We start from the raw sequence: 24211 nt of genomic DNA, 5'->3' as shown, positions 1-24211 counted from the left end.
TACAAATACAGTTACAGACCCATACAGTTTACAAAGGTACTTCATACACATCCAGTTTCAAACTGCCTCCATCTCACTCTGTGATACTTTAGTGGCTAGGACATATACTGCAAGGATCTGTTAATATTAGTTAGAACAGTTAACATGATGCCCCAGCCATACACAAAACTCCAACAAATCCACACAATAGATTCATTATGATTTTAACATTTTCAAATTTAAAATCGCTACTTTTGTTTGTCTCAGAATGAAGTTTGTACCGGAGTAGACAGGTGATCCTTTCTTCAGTTTGCTTAAGGGTTTCTCTGCAACCAACAGAAATGTGTAGTAAACACATAATCGAGTCGATTACAGTGTTTACAGCCTCTAAGTGGTATATTCATACCACCAACAGGCAGGTCAGCTCCAGGGTAGCCACAGTGGGGGACTATTATGTCCTCTGTATAGCAGAAAACTTTAAGCACTGTACATACACTGAGAAGTTAGGATGAAATAATCATGTGAAAAGAAAAGGGGTGGTGGGACTTTGCAAGCTCTCTTTATATACCACCATGCAGGATGAGTTCTGGAGGAGGTCAGAAAAAGAGAATAGAAGGGGAACGTATGCAAAGAAGAATAGAGCTGAAATGTGGCGCGATAGAAAGGCAGGAGATACGTGTATGGAGAGAAAGCCTGTAAGGCATGTATTTTACACAGGTGACGCAGAGGCCATGGAAACAGATAAGGAGAAGAACAGAGTACAGCTGCATTCACACTCTGGCTTCGGGAGGCTCTTACTCTGTTGTTTGTTACATTTACGAGCTGCAAACAACGGCTCATTGTGAGACGGTTCGTTCAGACAGGCTCGAAGATGAAATTCATCATGGCTCTAATGAATATGTTTTCATACCAATCTGTGTAATAAAACACTAAAAGCAGAGCTTTTAATGTGGTCACGTTCAGCCTGCACCTGTCCCCTTCCACCTGTTCCATTGTCAGTGCCAGTGCTAACTTCATAACTGCAGTGAATATTCATGCCTGGCCACTTTCACTGCAGTACAACAAAAATAAGTGCCTTTGTTACATCTTACAGTACTTTTCCCCTGCTAGCAGTTGTTGCTACTTTCTGTAATGTGGCGGTCCCCAACCCCTGGGCCTCGGACCAGTACCGGTCCGTGAGTTGTTTGGTACCGGGCTGCGAGAGTTGAGGCTCAGGTGTGAAATGTATGGTTTTCAGGGTTTTTATCGGTTTTCAGCGTTATTTTGTTATCGTTTTGATCGTTTACTCTGTTTTCCTGGGTCTTTTCACGTGTGTTATGAATAAATTTTCTTTTTTTCGGTACCGGTACCGGTCCGTGGCGCAAAAAAGGTTGGAGACCGCTGCTGTAATGGACTGCTCAGACAGTTTCTCGTACCATAACCAAAAAAGTTTCATAAGCCAAACATTGTAATTTAAAGAAACTTTCCTGTAGAAATATAAGATGCGTATATATTTTATTGGTATTGGAAACAAGTATTTGATTAATTATCAGTAAATTTTTACATTAAAGATGTCAAATATATATCCAAAATATTGGGAAACCCCTCTGTTACAGCAGCCAAAACAGTAACACAACCAACAACAAAATAAAGTATTAGGTTCATAAAGTAAAGCATCTCAATGAAACAAGAATATGACAAAACTAAATAGCTAAAGTGAAGTTACTCAAGTAGAAAATAGCTTAATAAAATGAAACGGTATCAAAATAAAAATAAAGTCGCTCGTTAGGGAAACAAATCTAAATAAAACAATCTGGCAACGGCTCCATAATGTAAAACAGCTCAATTACAAAAAAAGGAAAGGAATCAAAGTAGCATACTAAAAGTAAAGTAAGTGGCAGATGGCAATAAAGCGTCTCAGTATATTCAGAGTGTAACGTGCAGTGAGCAGTGCAGGGTGGCATGAGAGTACAGACAAGCAGGCAGCTGTTTGCAGCATTCACCTTTATGATGTCACAAAGTAGCCATATCACAGGTTTTTATCACCTTGTCTCGTTAATATTTTGCAACATTTTACAACCTCAAGTATGGAATTAACAACAGATTATAGACGGTTAGTGTGCACAGTCCACACCTATGATCGGTGTGGACATACAGGTTTGTATTAACAGCTTCATTTGAAGGACTAATCTGTGTGCTTTTCCTGCTTTATCCAAGCAAAGATAATCAGCTGGAGAGGCACAGTGAAGATCGGGGGGGTTCACGAGCTCCAGCTCCGTACAGAGACTGGCTGCTGTGACAGGATGATAATAGTAATGACTCACAGTTGTGGCCCCATGTCATATTACGCGGGTCTTTAAGAAGGATTTATGTACCCTTCATTAGCGAAAGCATTCCCTGAGAGGGTATGGACGGTGTTTGGGGGTGCGATTGTCTCGCCTTTGAAACGGTCACTTAACAGGACAATTCTGTCATTTACTGTCTTTAAACTGACTTTGATGCGTCAAGAAGGCAACAAAACAGCAATAAGACAGAGTCTGTGTATCAGGGTTTTTTTTTTCAGCCTGATTGAGTTGACACTTACAATCTGTTCACGACTGTATTGCTGTTAACTGTTATAAAGCTCGACCCTGTGTGGTCCTGAGAACTGAGATTATAACTATTCACCCTTTCAGAACCTGAAATCTGTGTCTAACAGCTGATCTGAACGATATGTAGACGAACATAAACCATTACTTTCAGATCCTGAGCCAGCCGTGTGTTAACAGAGATACTGTTACGGTGTAATGTGCATAAATCCACGCATCACTCTGGGTTTTTCTGCAGTGTGTGAATTAAATTAGAGTTGCACTTGAGGTGCTGTCTCACATCCTGCAGTTAGAAAGCCCAGATATGATGGAGGAATGTTACACATATGGTTTGTTGGCTTTGCAAATGATGGTGCAGCTGCTATAATGTGGTGACAGAGAGGAGCAGCAAAAGATCAACCCCAGCCATCATTAACTCATTTGATCACAGTTAGAACTTCATGAGCCGTACTTCATGCAAAGTGTCTCAGAACAGAATCTCGGAAAGTTTGTTGTTGATTTGGGTAAATCACGTGCTTCAAACATTTGGGTTTAAAAAAAAAAAACACAGAGAAGCTGACGCGCTTCAGGAAGGCAGAAATAAATCTCAAAGCTGGTTGTTTTGTTCGTACATTATGCTACTATATTGTAGTATAATAGTATAATTGTAATTCTTTAAACTGAGCTTTGGCATGTCGACATCATTTCAGATTATTTACTATTGAACTTGCGTGGCAATATTTAAAGGCAGTGCTAAGTGGATGGGTGATTTAACTCATAAACACATGATAATGTATGCTGTTACATTTGAATTTGAATGTCTGAAGAGGAAATGGTGTGTGTGAATATTGTGTATATTCATTTAACACTCAGTCATTAACGTAACACATTAACACAGTCTTATTAATGGCTGAATTTTGCCTGACAGCAGCTATCGAAGTAAATACAAGAAAAAAAAGCAACATGAATGTTGCTGTGTCTGTTCAATTTCAGTTCAGTTTGATTTTATTTATATTGAGCCAAGTCACAACAGCTATGCACACTACTGAGAAAAAGACAGGTGAGAGTCTGTGAAGGTTCTCAGTCATCCAGGTCATCATAGTCTGAGGAGCTTGGAAAGAAAAGCGTCTGGACCTCTTTAAATTGCTTGAAGACGTTTCACCTCTCACCCGAGAAGCTTCTTTAGTTATAGGGTCAAATGGTGGAGAGTCCACCATTTGACCCTATAAACACACTCCTTCCTTCATTAACATTAGTTCAGTTCTGCTCTGTTTGATAATCTCAGTATTATTATAGAGCAGGAATATGTAGAGTGGACAGAGCCAAAGTCTTGGCACTCTGCTCACAGCTTTGAGCCATCCAGCTGTGCCAATTACACACTCATTCTCATAGCATCTCTCTCCTCTCATTCCAAACAAATAAACAGTGCTAGCAGCAACTGTCACACACATAGTGTATCAGCATCAAAAAAGATGTGCTTTTTGGGAACATATTTAGTGCGATTTACAGTACATTGCCTGCCTCAAGTCTCAGTAACTCTCATTTCTATGTGTTATTATTTGAAGAAGCAGATGAGTTGGCAGGCGATCTGTGTGGATTTATAAATTAGATGGCAATCAATTTCCAACCATTTGCAATCTGTTTGAGACTGATGGAGACGGCTCGCACAACCTGTGCAACTTCCTTGAAACCAAACGTGTTTGGTCACTGTAAGCACGTTAATGAGTGCAGTTATTTTTTGTTAGTGGTTCTCCTTCAGTACTAGTAGTAACCTGACTTTCAGTCAGTTTGAGTCTAAGTTCTTTTGTATCTGGATGATGTATATTTTAACATCACCTGAAGGCAGATTTGAATACCTGATTCCTGTTATGTGCTTTTCTCACAGGGTCCTGCAGTTAAAGGTTCTTTTTTACATTTACAACGCACACCTGAAAAAGCCCCTTTTGCTTATGAGGTTTTGTCTTCTCTTAACCACTGAACATCTAAACCCGAACTACTTGTAAGAATCATAGCATGTTAAGTTAGATGTGGCCAACATGGCCAACTGTTGGTCCATCATGGCATTTCCCGCTTTTAGGGTTGTCATAATTCAATTTTACATCCAAGAATATGTTTTTTTACATTTAAAATCCCAACCAATGTTTTTTTCACCAGTGGTTCTCATTATTTAACCTGGATGAACAGTACAGTAGGAATACACTGGCATTAGGTTTGATAGACACTTTGAAGCCCATCTTCTGGGCATTTCAGTGACAGTATGCAAGCTATTTGCTGTTTTTCTACTCACTGCTTTGTGTGTTAGAACCAAATTATTTATTACTTAACACATAACATACTTTAAGTGGGACTAGTAATAGTAGCAATATGATATTCTAATTACATTTTGTTTAATACAAACGAGTAATGCAACTAATGAAGTTTTAAAACTTAGAAACATTTTTCACAGATGTAAATGTAATAATGGTGGTAGAGTCAGGGGTTCAATGCCCAGCTTCTGAGCTGCACGGGTTTATTGTCAGTGTTGGTGGTTGTACATGTAGCACACGCACACTTCGTAATTTGTTTACAATATAAGAAGCACGTGTGTGTGTGTGTGTGTGTGTGTGTGTGTGTGTGCGTGCTGCTTGGGCCTGCCTGCCTGTCTGTTGGTTCAAATGCTAATACATTCATGTCTCAGCACTTCTCTTGTTTACTTCTTTACTTATACTTGAAACTATACACTATCATCAGCATAAAAACTTTCCGTGCTGCATGCCATTAGCCCATATAGCAACTTTTCTATTTAAAAGGAAAACCACACAATAACTATTAGTCCTCCCTTGAACTCATATCTCCTCCAGCTCAGCTACTTAGCATCAAAGTGTGCTTGAACTTTTCAGAGCCTTCCTTTTTAGCCATAGTCTTTAAAAGGGCCTCAGCAGTAATGACACCACACAGAGGAAGATTTAATAGAATATGGGCTGTATGGGTTGTGTAGAAGGTCCACTGATAATTGTATTAGACAACCATAGCCATGCTTCCTTCACAACAATGCACAGGCTTGGCCCTGGTCCACTCTGAAGTTTAATGTGAGGGCCCTGACCTGGTGACATCTGCAGCGCTTCGGGCACCAAGTGTGTTTGTAAGGAATCTGTTATTTTTTCTGTATTAAGGCACAAAATATAGTAGCTGGTGGTGGATGCTACTAGAAACACATTATGTGCAACATGTAAACAGATTTCAGCCTAATCTGTGTCTTTTTTGTGTGTGTTTTTAATTCTGTCCTGCCTGGCAGCTTTTGCAATCAGACTTATGATCTTAATGCGCTTGTTGTGCCAAACATGTCTCGCTTTTCCAAGATCAGTTCTTTAAATTCTCTGTTAGCTCCTCTTGTTTGTGTCTTTCTTTTATCCGCTTATTTCTTCATTTCCATTTGTGTTATTTCAGTTATTACATTATATGTGGTATACAGTATGACAATGTCTAAGGCAGGACAGGAAGGAAAGGAGAAAAAAAGGTAGGGATAATAGGGGAAGATGTAATAAAAGGATACAGTACAAATAGAAATGCACACTGTATCGCCAACTGCAACAAAAAAAATTGGAAATGCTTCTTCTGGTGTGTGTGTGTGTGTGTGTGTGTGTGTGTGTGTGTGTGTGTGTGTGTGTGTGTGTGTGTGTGTGTGTGTGTGTGTCTGAGTATGAAAAAGAAAGAGAGACAGAGAGTGTCAAATGTGTGTGTGTCTTTGTCATGAAATGTACTTGAAATTGAGAAGCTACAGTAACACTAACCAGGAGTCAAAGGCAGATAGAGATGGATCCACGAGAACCGGGCCATGCGCAGCCCCCAGGAGTACCCAAGACCTAAGGCCACACATCTCGATATCGGCACACTCATCCCAGCAGGAGAAAGAGAGAGGCTGCAGGTGTGAGCCGAGATCAGGGACCCATGCGGGGCTCCAGGCAGTAAGGAACCCTCCCCCTGCCACCCGGGACCACCAAAGGAGCACATCAAAGACTACACTAGAATATCCAGCCATGCTCCGTAGCCGGATCTGTGTTGCTTGGGACACTTTCACTTTAGTTATGACACAAGAAAATGGTGCCATGATGTCAACTTGGACAGGGTTATGACCTGAAATCAATCAAGGTCAAATGTTTTGCCAAATAACTGCTACTCTCCAAGTAAAGAAAAACTTTGATGGACCTTATATAGGCGGTACTTCTCCAAATCTCAGAAAGGCATATTGTAAAGTTGAATTGTTTAAGTAAGTAAAACAAAAATATTCATCTGAGCAGAGCAAGCAATACTTACTCTGGGAAATATGTGTCAATTAAAACATGCCAAACTGAAAGCTTACATCCCATAAAGGCGTTGATTGTTTGCATCCAGCCTGTAAAGTACTGCCACCTGGTGGCCACAGTTGGTTATTGTCTCTGGAGGCTAGCTTGTGCCTGAGCCACTGGAATGTGTAGTTGTTGTCATTTTCATGGGCATGGCAGCGTTCACTAGTATTTAAACTCTAAAATCGATCTCAGTGTTAGTACAAATACATTCCTGTTATTTATACGTTGAACTCGTTGGCTTTAATAAAGTTTATTGTGTCTTGGTTTTATTTTAACAGCAGCTGTTTTTCTGTTATGTTATTGCCAGGGTTTTAATAGTTTTGCAATTTTCATTAGTTTTTATTTTTATTTAGTTTTGACTTCAGATTTTCAATTTTATATCAGTTTTAATTAGTTTTTACCAATTGTTTGCTAGTTTAGTTTAGTTTTTAGTTTGTTGAAAATCCTTAGTTTCAGTTTAGTTTTGATTAGTTTCAGTTATAGTTTTAGTTGTTTGCAATAATTAAGTGCAACAAAATCCCAGTTTCATCATATCAGTCATGCTCTTCTGCTCATCCTTGGGTATGTTGCTATTCCAGCTACCATACCCTGCACCCTGCACAGGTCGCCTGTCTGTCGCAGGGCTAACACGCAGAGACAGACAACTCACATTCCCACCTATGGGTTCTTTAAATAAATAAATAAATAAAGGCAGATGAACAACCATTGATACCAGGCAACTATAAAATGTATATCTTGGCCCCAATGAGACTATTAACTCTTGCAGCACCGGGTGTTCATAATTTTGTGAAGGCAATTGACTCACACAGTTGTGTAGATGTCCCCGTCCTGCTGTCTCGGGATGCATCACGCTGCCTTGCCTGGGGTTAGCTTCTGTTTTCTGGGGATGAGGGTTGAGTGTGCTCCCTTACCTTCTCAAGGTAAGCTAGGTTAGCCTTCTTGTGTGAGCTTTTCAAGTGCACTTTAAGGTTTGTGGGATTTTTTTCCCTTTAGAAATGTCCCTCATAATTTGTCTCTTTCCACTACAAGACACTTGCTTTATCCAAAACACAGTCATATTCAAAGTAATCCCAAATTGGACTCTGGCGCTTTCTCCTGACTTTTCCTGACATGATTCTGCGCGTGGACGGAGCAGCAACACAGACGACTCGACTAACGTGCTGCCACCTGCTGGCATAATGAGACAGCAAGAAAAAATCTGGAAACTAAACTTCATTTTCACCCTTGACTATTGTAGGACACGCACACATCAACGAAAACTAAACACATTTTGCTATAAATTCAGTTAATTTTAGTTAGTTTTGTGGACACTCATTACAGTTTTAGTTAGTTTTCCTTTTTTTGTTTTTATTTTTATTTCCGTTAACGAAAATGTTTTTTCACTTCTAGTTTTCGTTATTTCGTTCGTTTTCGTTAACGATAATAACCTTGGTTATTGCTCAATTATAAGATGATAAAAAAACACTCGGGAGGGTCACCAACAATTTGCCTACTGTTTGTGTTTGCCATCCTGATTAATGGCAGTGGGTGTTACCTCAAAATGAGGCTGAATTACTTCTGCAGTCAAACACCTGGAAGCCTTAGCTTTAACCCCATGATCAAAAAAAACAACAAACAAAAAGACCAACTTTCCCTGTCTTTGTACCTCGAGGCCCTCCAGCCAGGCTCCATTATTAATACACTTGTCTGCTAAATGCTTTATCCATTCTTTACCCAACTTAGTTTAAATCAAATCCCAAAATGTCCCCATCTCCAACCTCATCTCTCTTGTGCATTTTCTGTTCTTGCAAAAAGATCTCATAAGTACCAAAACACACACGCAAATGTCGAGCACTCTGTGACGTTAGCGATGCTATCTTGAGATCAAAGTAGCTGGCTGCGTTTTATAACTCAAGTAGTCCAATTTCATTCAGAAGCAGACACCCCAAGAAGGCTTTTGATAATCTACACTGTCTGATGAGATTTCCATTGAAATAAGTTAGCAAGAGGAAAGGAAAGATACAGAACTGGGAAGTAAATCTGAGAGACGAGGAAATGGGACAATTGAAGGAAGAATGATGGGGGAGTGGAAGAAGATGGCACAAGAAAGAAGACAAAATGGAGAAAAGAAGTGGAGACAAGAAGCTCTGTAGTTAAAGCTGATTGATCAATCTATTTTTGCTCATTTTTTGAATTGCTTCTGTCGTAGCCTCTTTGCTCCATGTCTCCCTGAATCACACTCCATCTCTCATGCCCTCACTTTTCCAGTGTTTATAAGTCATCTGTCAGATAGGCAGACGTGTAGATGGAACAAAACTCGTCCCTGTAATTTATTCTGCTGTTTTTGCCAACATTCATTCCTTCTCCTGCATGATGACTTCCATTTGTCAGCCGCCTCTGCGTCTTTAAAATGAATCCATTTGCCTCTGAGTTGCTCCGTTTCTTTATTGCGAAGAGATGCAGTTTGGCAACAAATGCTAAAAGATGAAATGAGAATTGGTGTCGTGATGACTCAGTAGGTTCAACTATATTCTCGCAACATCAAATCTGACTCATGACTTCCTCTGCGTGTCAGCTCCCTCTTCTGCCCTTCCTTCTCGCTAACTGCCATAATAAAAATATAATAGGAATGGGGGTAAGACGCCCGCTTTAATTTGTTTAGACCACAGCTTGAGTGCTGCTCTTACAGCCGAAAGATCTTTGCATCAGCTGGAAAATTTGTCAATAAAAAAATCGGTTCATGAGGAATCACAGTAAATAATCAAATGTGTTTAAGCCTTGTGATGTTTTCATTAATCTACTGAAAGGAGCAACAGTAAATGGATCTGCTATTCTATGTGTATGTGCAGCTTGATATGTCAATGTGCTTCTGCTCCGTGGGTTTGAAGTATCGATCACAACATTGCTGCCGTACCTGATAAAGTGATAATAAACTAATTCTGAACTTCTTGTTCTTGTTTCAGGTGTCAGAAAGGACTGACAGTGGAAGCAGATGACAGAAAGGTCAGTTTGAAAGCTTTTTTTTTCAATCGCAACTTATTTTTTGTCACCAGCACAGGAAGGAGACTCTCCCTCCTTTGACCTTGTTCCTGTGGACAGACCCTGGGTCCGTTCAAATAAAACAAAACAAAACACATAGAAAGTATGGAGCAGCAAACTGGAGGAGAAAGAAAAGACATGTCAGCACTTACTGAGGAGATGAGTGTTTGAGAGTAATGCAAAAGAAGCATTTTGAGATCACATGTGGCAGCTACTCATTAGATGGACTTTATAGCAAACATTTTCACAAAAACCCCCCTTCAAAAAATCCCAATCCAAATGCTTGCACACCCACGCACATACAGTGGGGCAAAAAAGTATTTAGTCAGCCACCGATTGTGCAAGTTCCCCCACCTAAAATGATGACAGAGGTCAGTAATTTGCACCAGAGGTACACTTCAACTGTGAGAGACAGAATGTGAAAAAAAAAATCCATGAATCCACATGGTAGGATTTGTAAAGAATTTATTGGTAAATCAGGGTGGAAAATAAGTATTTGGTCAATAACAAAAATACAACTCAATACTTTGTAACATAACCTTTGTTGGCAATAACAGAGGTCAAACGTTTACTATAGGTCTTTACCAGGTTTGCACACACAGTAGCTGGTATTTTGGCCCATTCCTCCATGCAGATCTTCTCGAGAGCAGTGATGTTTTGGGGCTGTCGCCGAGCAACACGGACTTTCAACTCCCGCCACAGATTTTCTATGGGGTTGAGGTCTGGAGACTGGCTAGGCCACTCCAGGACTTTCAAATGCTTCTTACGGAGCCACTCCTTTGTTGCCCGGGCGGTGTGTTTTGGATCATTGTCATGTTGGAAGACCCAGCCTCGTTTCATCTTCAAAGTTCTCACTGATGGAAGGAGATTTTGGCTCAAAATCTCACGATACATGGCCCCATTCATTCTGTCCTTAACACGGATCAGTCGTCCTGTCCCCTTGGCAGAAAAACAGCCCCATAGCATGATGTTTCCACCCCCATGCTTCACAGTAGGTATGGTGTTCTTGGGATGCAACTCAGTATTCTTCGTCCTCCAAACACGACGAGTTGAGTTTATACCAAAAAGTTCTACTTTGGTTTCATCTGACCACATGACATTCTCCCAATCCTCTGCTGTATCATCCATGTGCTCTCTGGCAAACTTCAGACGGGCCTGGACATGCACTGGCTTCAGCAGCGGAACACGTCTGGCACTGCGGGATTTGATTCCCTGCCGTTGTAGTGTGTTACTGATGGTGACCTTTGTTACTTTGGTCCCAGCTCTCTGCAGGTCATTCACCAGGTCCCCCCGTGTGGTTCTGGGATCTTTGCTCACCGTTCTCATGATCATTTTGACCCCACGGGATGAGATCTTGCGTGGAGCCCCAGATCGAGGGAGATTATCAGTGGTCTTGTATGTCTTCCATTTTCTGATGATTGCTCCCACAGTTGATTTTTTCACACCAAGCTGCTTGCCTATTGTAGATTCACTCTTCCCAGTCTGGTGCAGGTCTACAATACTTTTCCTGGTGTCCTTCGAAAGCTCTTTGGTCTTGGCCATGGCGGAGTTTGGAGTCTGACTGTTTGAGGCTGTGGACAGGTGTCTTTTATACAGATGATGAGTTCAAACAGGTGCCATTCATACAGGTAACGAGTGGGGGACAGAAAAGCTTCTTACAGAAGACGTTACAGGTCTGTGAGAGCCAGAGATTTTCCTTGTTTGAGGTGACCAAATACTTATTTTCCACCCTGATTTACCAATAAATTCTTTACAAATCCTACCATGTGGATTCATGGATTTTTTTTTCACATTCTGTCTCTCACAGTTGAAGTGTACCTCTGGTGCAAATTACTGACCTCTGTCATCATTTTAGGTGGGGGAACTTGCACAATCAGTGGCTGACTAAATACTTTTTTGCCCCACTGTATAATGTCAACCATTGACAGGCCAGTATGAGCGACCGTGCACCATCAGGTCAGAGTGGACAACATCTACAAGTAGGACAGGCTGCAGGAGTGAGACAGCCCTCGATCTGATCATAGTGGCTTCTATGTGAAACTGCATCCACTCTGCGGCATCTGCTGTGGGGCCCAATCAAACCACAGATACGACGCATAAAGGATTTCCTTTGCAAACAACTGATGCAGTTTTAATAAGCTAATTAATGAAGCTGTAATCTGTCACTTAAGGGCTGTTTAAGCAGCTGAGCCACTTTAGCTCTGATTATGCTTCATCACCGATCTGATGGTGAATTTTCCCATAAAGGAAACTCATCAAGATTGGAATATAAATATTTTTAAGCATTTAAATAAGGGTTAATTTGCTTAAGCATAAGTGGATGTTTGTTTATCAAATGGTCATAAATAACAGAAAATGTTATGTAAAGTAACACAGACTTATTACCATAACACAACTGTCAAAATTATTGGTGTGCAATGAATTTGCAGTTTTGTTGTCTTTGAAATGGTTTGTGTGAAGATGGAGGTCGGCTGCAGCCAGCTGCCATCTTCAAAGGGGCTTTGGTGCAAGTCAGCGATTAAATGGCAGTGCAGAGCCATCAGTGTAATATCAGTTTATGACTGAAAGGAGTGACGCTGGCAATAACATGCAAACTGTTCATGATTATACATGATTCACTACCATACATTGTTGTAACTCTCAGATCTGTTGCATAAACAGAACAATTCACATCACCTACTCAGATCTAGAGTCCTGCTCATATATTTGAAACAAATCCATGTTAATTGCCTCTTGGGGATAAATAAAGTCTTTCTGATTCTGATTCCGATCAAAAGATAACAACAACAACAACAATCTTTATTTATAGAGCACATTTAAAAGCCTTGGGCATACCAAAGTGCTTTACATAAAACAATAAAAGGTTCAAACATTGATAACGGATAAATAAAAATAACGAGTTATGTTCATAGATAAAAGCTACCAATAAGAATGACTATAGCACATGGGTAATAGCAAGATAAAAGCTGTACCACCATAATAAAAGACACCAATAGAAAGATAGGAGGGAATTAATACAAGAGGTCAATAGGTCACAGCAACCAAACAAACAAACAAACAAACCAGCAATTAAAAGGTGGAGAAGGCAAGTTTAAAAAGATATGTTTTAAGCTGTGATTTAAAAGAATGAATAGAATCAGATGCCCGGATGCCAATCGGGAGATTGTTCCACAGCACAGGTGCAACAAGAGCAAACGATCGATCACCTCTAGTCTTAAGTCGAGATCTGGGCTGAGCCAGCAGTAACTGTGACGATGACCTTAAAGCCCTAGCAGGAGCATAAGGGTTTAAAAGGTCCTTAAGGTAGCTGGGTGCAGTGTTGTTAGTAATTTTAAAAGTAAACAACAAAATTTTAAGTTGAATACGATATTTGACAGGCAACCAGTGCAGATCGGCAAGGACAGGAGTAATGTGGGCAAACTTGCTGGTTTTAGTTAGAATGTGAGCTGCAGCATTCTGAACTGTCTGTAATCTCTGTAAAAGGGAAGAGTGGAGACCACAATAAAGTGAATTACAATAGTCTAGCCTCGACGTTACAAAGGCGTGGATGAGCTTTTCGAGATCTTTATGCGGGATATAGCGCCTAGCCTTAGAGATAAGACGAAGCTGGTAAAAACTAGATCTGACAACAGCAGACACTTGTTTGTCAAATGAAAAGGAGCTGTCAAATAAGACACCCAGATTCCTGACAGTATCAGAGAGAGAACAACTAAGAAAACCAAAGGCATCCCGGAGTTTGGCACGAAGGGCATTACTACCAAAAATCATAATCTCGGTTTTCTTCTCATTAAGGATAAGAGAATTCGACAACAACCACTTCTTGGCCTCAGACATGCATTCTCGGAGGCTATTCAGAGACAGAGCAAGATCGTCGTTTAGCTCAAAATAGAGCTGGATATCATCTGCATAATAGTGATAAGCAATATGGTATTTCTCAAAGATGGCACTTAAAGGAAGCAAGTATAATGAGAAAAGGGTAGGGCCCAGCACAGATCCCTGGGGGACACCACAGCAAACAGGTACAGCCGAGGAAGAGGATGTAGCCAGATGTACCGTAGAGAGCCGATTGGAGAGATAGGATTTAAACCAATCCAGGGCAGCGCCCTTGATGCCTACAGTGTGCTCAAGTCTCGCTAATAAGATATTATGGTCAACCATGTCAAATGCCGATGATAGATCCAAAAGCACTAAGACTGAGGGGCGTCCGTTGTCAGCCATTAGTAGGAGATCATTGAAAACACGAAGCAATGCTGATTCTGTGCTGTGATGTTGTTTGAAGGCCGATTGAAATTTATCATTTATATTATTCTCATCAAGGTAGGTCTGCAGTTGGAGCAGAACCACCTTCTCAAGTATTTTAGCCAGAAAGGGAAGCTTAGAAATTGGCCTAAAATTGGCAAAATCACTAAGCTCAAGGTTCCTTTTTTTTAGAACAGGTTGGATTATGGCATGCTTGAGAGCTGAAGGTACATAGCCAGAAAGCAAGGAGAAGTTCAATATGGACAATAAACAAGGTCCAATTACACTGAAACAATCCTTAACAATACGGGATGGGAGAGCATCATGTACACAGTTAGTATTGTTCAATTTATCAATTAGACGCTTCAGAGTGGAGAGAGAAACGGGTTCAAATTGATAAAAAGTGGCCGAACAATCAGGAGTAGACATACAATCAGTCACCAGAGGAAGATAACCAATGACGTCACTGTGTGATTTTTACTGTAATGGCACTGAAATGATTTTATAGCTCAGAGACATTTTAAAGGCTAATTGAATTATATTCAGGTCATGTACATTTTACACACATTATATTCTTATCTCTTCTCTATTGTTTTGCAGTTAAACAGAAGTCCAACACATCAGGGTAGTTTTTTTTTATTTTACATTTGTTATCAGTTCAAATGCAGGCTCCAGACTTGTTGAGGAATTTTGGAAAATTCAGATTTAATGAGAATATCAGCACAGCGTGATGCTTCTGCGTGTTTAGATGATACATTTACACACCAGCTCAGGCATGTCAGACACATCTGTGCACATATGGCCCTGCTGTTGTGCATGTGATTGATGTGATTATGAGCTATTGCCCCTGCTGCCTGGGAACATGTAGGGCTAAATTTGACAACTATGTGAACTCCACATGGAAGCTATTTGAAATATCTGAGTCAGACTTGAGGACCACTGCAGATTTTAAAGGCCTGGTCAAACTTTGATTCATTGTGATGAACATGAGCATGAACTATTTAGAGTGCTATTAATAATCCATCTTTAATTTGTCTTTAAAGGAAAGATAAAGCTTTCTCCATCTCCATGTTGAAATGTAGTAAATTAGACAAACATGAAATTGAAGTACTCTCCAATATATCTCTATTGTGCAGGGCCAGTAATATGATTTTATGAATGCAATTCTCATAAATCTGCAGTCAAACTACTGTTTGTGTTCTCCTGTCCACATAACAGGAGACAGTTTTGGCTGTGTTGTTGTTGCAGTAAATGCAGAAATGCTCCACAGTCAAATAATCAGATTGTTAATTTACTTTTTTTAAACTTTAAACTTCTTTAAAAAGGATTTTTAACCATCAGCTGCCTGATCCAACATGTATGATAGCTGCATATTTATCATCCTGGGTCTTAGATGACAACAAACATGCACCTCCAATAAACAGCCCGAACTTAAACACAGCTATTTTACCTTTAAATAAAAAGACTGAGCGAGGTGATTAATCATCTCTTTATTGCTGAGTTTTTAAGTTTACCTTCCCCTCTGCTCTTTTCAACAGATCTTCTTTTTATATCAGCCGTGCAAAAGTGTCCTGCATGCGTTTTACTTTGTTTTACTCTATACATCCCCCTATAGTACTTGACTGTGTGTAGTCTGATAGTGCCTATGTACTGAACAGAGATGTGAGTCATCAAGAAGGTTGGTACACACTCCTTCCAGTCCCTGGTGACCAACTCTCTGTGTTCAGGGAGTGGTTGTTCACTGGGCACCATCTCACCACATTTTGCACCTCCACTCTGTAGACTAATTCATCATTGATTGAAGAGAAACTGGTGCCAAACCGTGATGATGCTTTGACAAGAAACTGAGGATCCAGTTACATATACTGGTGAGCTGAGATCCAACTGGTGCAGTCTGTGGGTGAGCAGTATTAAAGGCAGAGCTACTGTCTACAAATAGTATCCTAACATATGTGACCCATTCCTCTTGATGAGTCAGGGCTGTATGGAGAGAGGGATGGTATCCTGTGATGTGATTGCAGAGAGGTAAGGATATTGGCCTCGATGTGGGAGAGGACCAGTCTTTCACTTTCAGTTTGCTTTCTCTGGCACTGAAGCATCGATGGCTGACTTGAGGCATGCATGGACCGTTTCCACAGATAGGAATAAGTTAAAGATACACAGATTTTAGTCCTGGATCTCCATCTGGTCCAGCAGTTTTCCATGGCCTGGCCTTGCAGAGTTTAGTGTGGGAGACTCGGCATGCTCTGTGGTTGTTATCTTCGTAAGTGGAGTGTGGTTACTGGAGTGAAAGTGGGCAACAAAAGTGCTGACTTTTTTGGCCAAAGTGTTGTGCCTTTGTGGTCAGTTAATGGCTGTGATGCTTTTCCACATGCCCCTGGTATCATTGCTGTTAAAGTGATCCTCCACACACTTCCTGGAGATAGATTTTTTTTTTTTTTACTTGACCTGGTAACACTGCAGGCTGTGGGGATCTCAGAGTTATGCTTTGTGAAGGGATTTCACCTCTTTGTTCATCCATGTTTCGGTATTTGGGATGGATTTTATCTTTTTGTCCATGATTGTTCAGATAGTAGCACCTGTAAGAAGAACAGTGGATGTATATTCCTGTGTGCTCTGTGCAGCTTGCTGAGCACACAGTTCCCATTGTGTTTGTTCAAAACAGTCCTGGAGTTGTTGTTTCTGCACAGCTCTGTGTGCGGCCATCAGAAACAATGGAAGATGGTCAGAGTTGCACGAGTTGGAGTAGGGAGGGCTTGTAGGAGTCGTTAACATTGCTGGATGGTTTATACCAGCTGTTTGTTGCCTCGGTAGTGCACTGCACATGTTGATCTGTCAACAGTATTTCCTGTTTCTGTCAGGATACTCTTAAAGTTAAAGGAAATGATGTTTGGAAATTTCCCCACTTTTTAATAATTCCATGTGTCTGTATAAACACTTCATGCTTTTGTACTGTAACAGAATTAAAAGCACAGATAAAGAACAAATGAAGAAAACATAAGAAAGTGCTTAAGTGCTGCGTTTATTTCTGCTTAATAGTTGAACATCCTCCAAATGTTGTGATTTGGTGATTTCTGCCAGAGAAACGCACATGATCAACACAAAAGATAACAGTGAGCTTCTCAACTCACGTTGTTTGTTTTGGAGAATGCCCTGAATACCAGAAATATGATAATAATTGAAGATTAATACATTTTTTCTCTATTCTAATCTGTGTTTGATGGGTGGGGGAGCCTTTCACACACTACCCTACAGTAGTGGTGATGCTGGAGGCAGTGGAGGATTTATGCAGTAAACCGCAAGTTTATGTAAAAATTGTAGCTACGTAAGAAAATGACTTTGCAGGTATCTTGTTGTCTTTTTATATGAGCTCTGCCATAATGTTTTGTTCATTTTTATGCTACTAGGTTTTAAACTTGCACATCAGTGACATTAACACTTCACAGTTAATGATCTCTTGTGGTCAATATGTAAGCAAAGAAGCAAACAGTAACTGAAAAACAAGCCCTGATGCAAACGCAAGAGGGAAACCATTTGGACTTAAACATCTTTATTAAAGAGGGAGCAGTGGAGAAAGAGAAACAATTAATTCACTGTTAGCTTGCTTAGTGGGACTACAGGGAGGGAGTTAAACAGATGGATCATATGATGCTTCATTGCCACAATATGTGAGTGCTGTGTTTAGCTACGGTGCCCTGGAGAAGTTCATTTATTCATGGAGGCCTTTATGGAAGAATCTTATAGATACTGAAAGGAATCTGTTACTATTTTAACAGATATGAGTTTTGACATGACTGGGATTATGGAAGTTGATCAGTATTATGTTTGTTTTTTAAAAGAAGAAATGATAAGTAAAAGATGACGTTGTAGTCCAACACCAGGCTGGTTATACAGGAGGAATCTGAGGCCACCTGGTTGTTGAACATAGACATATGTTGATGTGATTAACTTCAAATGTGCACTCACAGTTCAGAAGTCCTTTGTTATGTATGATTGTCTATCATGGGGGAACAATTACAAACAAGGAGAGAACCCAAAAGACTGGCGACAACTGAGCCTGATACCAAACAAGCAACCAGACCAGCTCGATCCAGTTCCATGCAGGGTTTCTTTGAGGTCCATGAGCACGTGGACAGAGCGCAGTACTTTCTCATAGCATATATGCTGTTTTTGCATAAACACAAAAGAAAAATGAATGAAAGCTGGTGTCCATGGATTTTAAGGTTTCTGTGCGTTACTTTATGGCATTAAAAGGTTGGTATGGTTATTAATGTTTTTAATTGGAACAGTCAAGTTTTCTCTTAGACTTTTCCCCTTGAGCTGAAAAACATCAGCAGACCACATTTTCAACTGAAGTGTTTTTCCCCCAAAAAACTCAAAAGAAAACTTCAAACCTTAAATATTCTCCATCCATAAGATTTCTGATTGAGTTCCAGTAAGACAGTCCCAGCACTGTTCTCTTGAATGAATTCCAATAGATTTAACTCCTTTAAGTTTGTTGTGTGGTCTTTGAAGTCTGTTCAAACCGAAACCAATCCCCGTGTGCAGCACGCCTGTCTTCAGACACACGTGCGGCAGATGGTGTGTTCACGTCTCTGGGTGAAAAAAATATAGAAGAAAAAAGAAAAAACCCTTCACTTCTCCAAAGTTATGTTTTATGTTTAAAGACTTTAACAAAGCATTGAACCAATCAGTGAGTTGACTGTGGATCAGCAACTCCTTGGACTGAATTTTCACCTTGTGGTCATACGCCAACCAGTCAAGTTACAGTTCACACCCATGTCTATTCAGACTCATATGAAGACAAACATGTGAATAAAAGATCCTATTAATCGGCTTAGTAACCAACCAAATGTAAATACTGTCACAGTCTCCTCTTCTGTTTACATCACAGTGAACTCGACCTTTGGCCCTTTCTGTTTGTTTGAAATCTGATTTTATCCTTTCATCAAGTGAACAATAACTTCTTCAGATTAACACAAAATAACTTCTGCCACTAAACGGTCACTTTTGTAAAACTCTTGCTGAAACAGGACTGTTTCAGCAATCCCCCTTATTTAAGGAGACGGGGGACCTGAACCCCATTGTCTTTAATCCACTTTGTGAGATAAAAATAGAAAATGATTACAGATAATCTGGACTTCCTGGTTTGTTGTCTTAATCAGTGCTTTTGGGGCCCTTTTTTGTTTCTTCTTTTAGTTTTTTAATGAATCCAGTTATGCAATGGCACTAATCATTTGCATAATGTGGAAGCATAACATGTTGAGTAAGGTGGTTGTTGTGAATGATGGTGAAGTGCGAGCGTGCATTAGAGAGTTAACGGTGACCTTTGTGAGACATCACAGGTCAAAGGCAATAATTCAAAATCATTGTTTCATAGAGCAACAAAATAGTCCCTGCCCTCCGACAGGGTCAGTTTAAAATTGTTTCCAAAAAACAAAAATATTCCACCTTTGTTGGTCGCTTTGTTCCCAGAGACAGTGGGCCAGGCTGCAGAGCCCAGCATTGACAGGCTCTTCAGCTGGACTTTGACACCAATTATCCTGCCACACTAGCTATACAAACTCACACAATGTCTGTTGACTATTCTGTCACACAACCTCTGGAGTCTTTCTCACTTCTACCACCCTTATTACGTCTCTCTGCCTGCCTTTCTTTGGCCCTCATCATTCTGTCTTTGCAGCTGTCAGATCATTGTGAAATACCACCACCTCCCCAAGAGGTTCACAGTATTTTCCTTTGTGTCATCATATCTGTGTTCACATGAATGTGATAAATGTATATTTCCAAGGCCAGTTTCAGATCCCCAACAGTGCTGTGTTAAAAACATACGAGGGTTGTGTTTTTGTGGAGTACTATGAAGGTGATTCTCTTGTTACGGAGCTGTATTGACTTAGTCATTTGTGCTATAAACCTAACCTGCTCCAGATTAAACAGCGCAAGATCCATATGATGCAATGAAGGTCTTAAGTTTTTCGGCAGTGTCTCAAGTCTTTGTCTTTCCCAGATCAACTTTTTGCTGCCTTTTTTCCAAGCTTTAAATATGCTGAACTCTATGAATGTAGTCTTTACCAGTTATTATGACCACAGCTTTTAAAGCGTGCACGTTTAATACTACATTACTCTGCAGCACAGAGAGATGTCACAGAATTATGTGTTATGATGTGTTTTACCACCTACCACTGATCCAATCATCTGGTTGGGTATGTTGAAGTTTGTAGTACAAGGTCCAGGTTCAATTAAGTTTTCTTTATAGGGGCACCAAATCACAACAATAGATTGCTTCAAGGCACTTTATATTGTGAGGTAAAGACTCTACAATTATACAAAAAAACAGAGAAAACCCAACGATCATATGACGCCCTATGAGCAAGCACTTTGGCGACAGTGGGAAAGAAAAACTCCCTTTTAACAGGAAGAAACCTCCGGCAGAACCAGGCTCATGGAGGGGCCTGCAGAGCGAGAGCGAAGTGCTCTAATAGGGTGATATGGTACTACAAGGTCATTAAGATAAGATGGGGCCTGATTATTTAAGACCTTGTATGTGAGGAGCAGGATTTTGAATTCAATTCTGGATTTAACAGGAAGCCAATGAAGGGAAGCCAAAACAGGAGAAATCTGCTCTCTCTTTCTAGTCCCTGTCAGGACTCTTGCTGCAGCATTTTGGATCAGCTGAAGGCTTTTCAGTGAGTTTTTAGGACTTCCTGATAATAATGAATTACAGTCGTCCAGCCTGGAAGTAATAAATGCATGAACTTAGTTTTTCAGCGTCACTCTGAGACAGGATATTTCTAACTTTAGAGATGTTGCACAAATGGAAGAACGCAGTCTTACATATTTGTTTAATCCTTTAGAGCCGGTCGGAGCGGGCACGCTCTGTTTTGCGTAACTATTTATAAATCCCGGTAGCTCTACAACCACATAAGCTGGCGCAATAATTTTTTTTGCATATGAAACCGGAGGAGTTGTACTTACATCTTATGCCATCAGCTTGTACTAGGTCACGGTTTCCTTCCACATATAGCTTTGCAAAAACTGCATAAAAAGCACTTGCAGCAACAAAAACATAATATTCCAGAAACACGCTTTGCCGATCCGATCAGCTGTTCATAACACTTCCTACGTTGGAATAGACGTCAGCGCGAACTTTTGCATGTCCGCCATTACCTCCCCAAAACCGGAAGTGATGTCATTTTCGCAGAAATTTAGTTTTTTTTACCATCAGGGCCTTATGAGCCTATACTGGTGTTTTTAAAAGTTATGTTTGACTTTATGACTTTCTGTGTCGTTTCTGGGATGCTTAGGACTCATATTGCACTGCTGGAAATAGTTTATTTTGATGCATATGCTGTTTTTTTGCAAATTTGCACTATAATATTTATTTTCGTTTTTCCTGCATTATATAAAAATTGGTGTATTTCAAAAATAAAACTATGAAGACACTTAAAATAAATTTCCTGTGGTGGGAAACTATTTTGTGCAACTTTTTTGTATTTACAGTTTTGAGGGATAAGCCTCTTAAATTTCTCTAACTAGAAATATATGTTAAAAAAGCAAAAACGATTTTCAATTTTTTTGTAGTTTATTGCACTTTTTTGCAATTTATGTAATTACTATGCACTTATTGAATACATATTATTAAAATCTGGGCTATAATTGTTGTATTGATGTATAGCAACTTGAAATGCTCCCAAAAATGGCTCCACACCATGTAAAAATATAATATAAGCTCTGGCGGACTTGGTTCTATGGCAGGTCTTAAAGGGTTAATATGTGCGTCAAAGGACATGACCTGGTCAAAAATGACACCAAGGTTCCTCACAGCGTTACTGGAGGCCAAGGTAATGCCACCCAGAGTAAGAATCTGGTTAGATACCATATTTCTAAGATTTTTAGGGCCGAGGAATCTCAGTTTTATTTGAATTTAGAAGCAGAAAATTAGATGTAGTCCAGGTCTTTGTATCCTTAAGACATTCCTGCAGTTTAACTAATTAGTGTGTTTAGAATAAGTGATGTGACAATAAAAACAAATGAAGTAGGAGGTTCTGGGGATTTGTGCCACAGAAACTGTGACTTTTTTTTACATTTCTGTAATATATCATAGAAGAGAGACTATGGAGGCAATTTGCCTCAGCGAGCCTGCTCCTCCTTTTCCTTCATGTCATACAAGTACTTTTACATTTTAACACCTTGACACTCCATGGTAATGCAAAGATAATACAACAGGCAGGTATCCAGAACTGACAGAACCACTGTCCTTTCTCTGTTTAACCTCTGATATACATTATGAGCATTTTATTGGTGCCTTAGCCTCACACTGTGACCTTGACATCCTCCCATCGTCCTCCCATCATCATTTTACTCCATTTTCTGGTTTGAACCTTAAAAGGGAAAGACAGAGTCACTAAAGATGGGACGGAGGACGTGAAGTTCCACCAAACAACATTGCACTGTCCCGTTAACAAGCAGCAAACTTTGTGATTTCCTGGTAGCAGTATATCTCGGTTATACGATTGAAAAAAGAAATTCAAAAATATTAAGTGTGTGCGTTAAACTGTCTGTCACATTTACAATGTCCCAGTGCTTCACTTCACAATCACCAACAACTTGGAGAATATTGTGCTTGTGGCTTTTCATCTTAGATCTCATCATGACAATCTCAAGGCAGAATCTGTATTTGTGAGATTCACAGTGTTGTAAGGTTTATGTTTCACATTATCAAGAAATAATTACTTCTCAAAAGCAAAGTAGATACTCAGTGGAGGCAGTAGAAGTGGCACGAACTGGAAGGGAGTTACTCACTAATTAATTCTGACTGTTGCCTTTTCTTTGATTCCATTAAGGTAATGGCAGCGCCGCATTTAGGCTTTTGACTGTGTCTCCAGTGCCACTGATCTTCCTGATTATTCTGTTGTAGACAAGAAACTACACTATTAACATCAAACCATAATGGCTCACCGAACATTAGGATGATAAGTCAATTTTAGTGTGTGTGTGTGTGTGTCAGGAGCTCAGCGCTAGATTCTATCGTGTTTGCATTTTTATCACATTTCTCCTCCAACAGGCAATAAACACACTGTGTGAGTAAATGTGAGGAAAATTTATGAAGAATTTTGGACAAATGTTCTTGTGAAAGGCCAAACAATAACATATAATAACACATGCCTCCCTACCTAAATAACAACTGTCACATGTAAATGTGTGATTGATATATATAATTCTTTATGAGCTATATTGGAGTATTTTGTACTAGCATTTCAACAAGGGTCTAAAGAGCGGCTCTTTAAAAAAAAAATCTCCCCCAGGGATCAATAAAGTATTCTGATTCTGATTCTGATTCTGATTGATTTAAGACCACCGACATCGGTCTAGAAATGAAGCTGTTGTGTCAGAGGTCCACACAAGTGTCTTGTTTTTAGTGGCAGTGCTTTAGTAACAGGATGAGGCTCTTACCCCCAAAATTACATATTAACACTTTAAATCTGAAGCCACAGGATTTAGATTTAAAGGAAGTTTTAATGTTGTTAAGAATCAGATTTTAACCAAAATAGTTTTAATGCCTAAAACTAACCAAGCACTGAGTGACAGTGAAAAGTAAATTGAAACGAATTGGCTGGTCTCAAAATTGGACATGAACCACGGCCTGCTGGCTGACAAACTGATGGAGCTCTCCACCTTCCTCCTAATGCACATTTTTATCCTCCCTACGTAAATCCCCACGTTATCTTTAGTTACACAGAGAACAGGAATTTGGAAATTCAACCAGAGACGTTATAGGGATGCAGTTCTCCAAACATACAGCAGTGCACGGCCTGGTGGAGATGATGCTGTTTGAGGGTAGAATGCTGGATGGCTGAGAAGTTGACCTGAACAGGACAGAAGACAGCTGGAGTTCATAGTGAAGAGGAAGCGGCACAACACTTCATCAAAATCAAAAAAGGGCACATGAGAAGCACAAACAAACGTTTTCATTGGTTTAACACTAAACTAACAACAGCACGAACTTAGAGTAGCGCACAGTAGCGCAACACACATTGTTGTCCCCAACTGAGAGTACACAGCAGCAGTGTGGCTCTTTGGACTGTCTGCCTTTAAAAGGCTCTT

General features: G+C 40.0%; 1 protein-coding gene across 4 annotated transcripts in view; it reads left to right on the top strand.

Annotated features, from left to right (window-relative positions):
* si:cabz01090165.1 (leucine-rich repeat and fibronectin type III domain-containing protein 1-like protein) overlaps positions 1-24211 on the top strand; it is a 413549-nt gene that overhangs the window by 75720 nt on the left and 313618 nt on the right. For all 4 annotated transcript variants that reach the window (XM_014408969.3, XM_023152987.3, XM_014408967.3 and 1 more), the window contains exon 2: positions 9793-9832. The gene's annotated coding sequence lies outside the window, so the exon portion shown is untranslated. The remainder of the gene's footprint in view (positions 1-9792; positions 9833-24211) is intronic.

Source organism: Maylandia zebra, linkage group LG14 (assembly GCF_041146795.1).
Source record: "Maylandia zebra isolate NMK-2024a linkage group LG14, Mzebra_GT3a, whole genome shotgun sequence".
Lineage (NCBI taxonomy): Eukaryota > Metazoa > Chordata > Actinopteri > Cichliformes > Cichlidae > Maylandia > Maylandia zebra.
The sequence above is the reverse complement of the archived record's forward strand: the minus strand, read 5'-3'. Positions and strand labels throughout refer to the sequence as shown.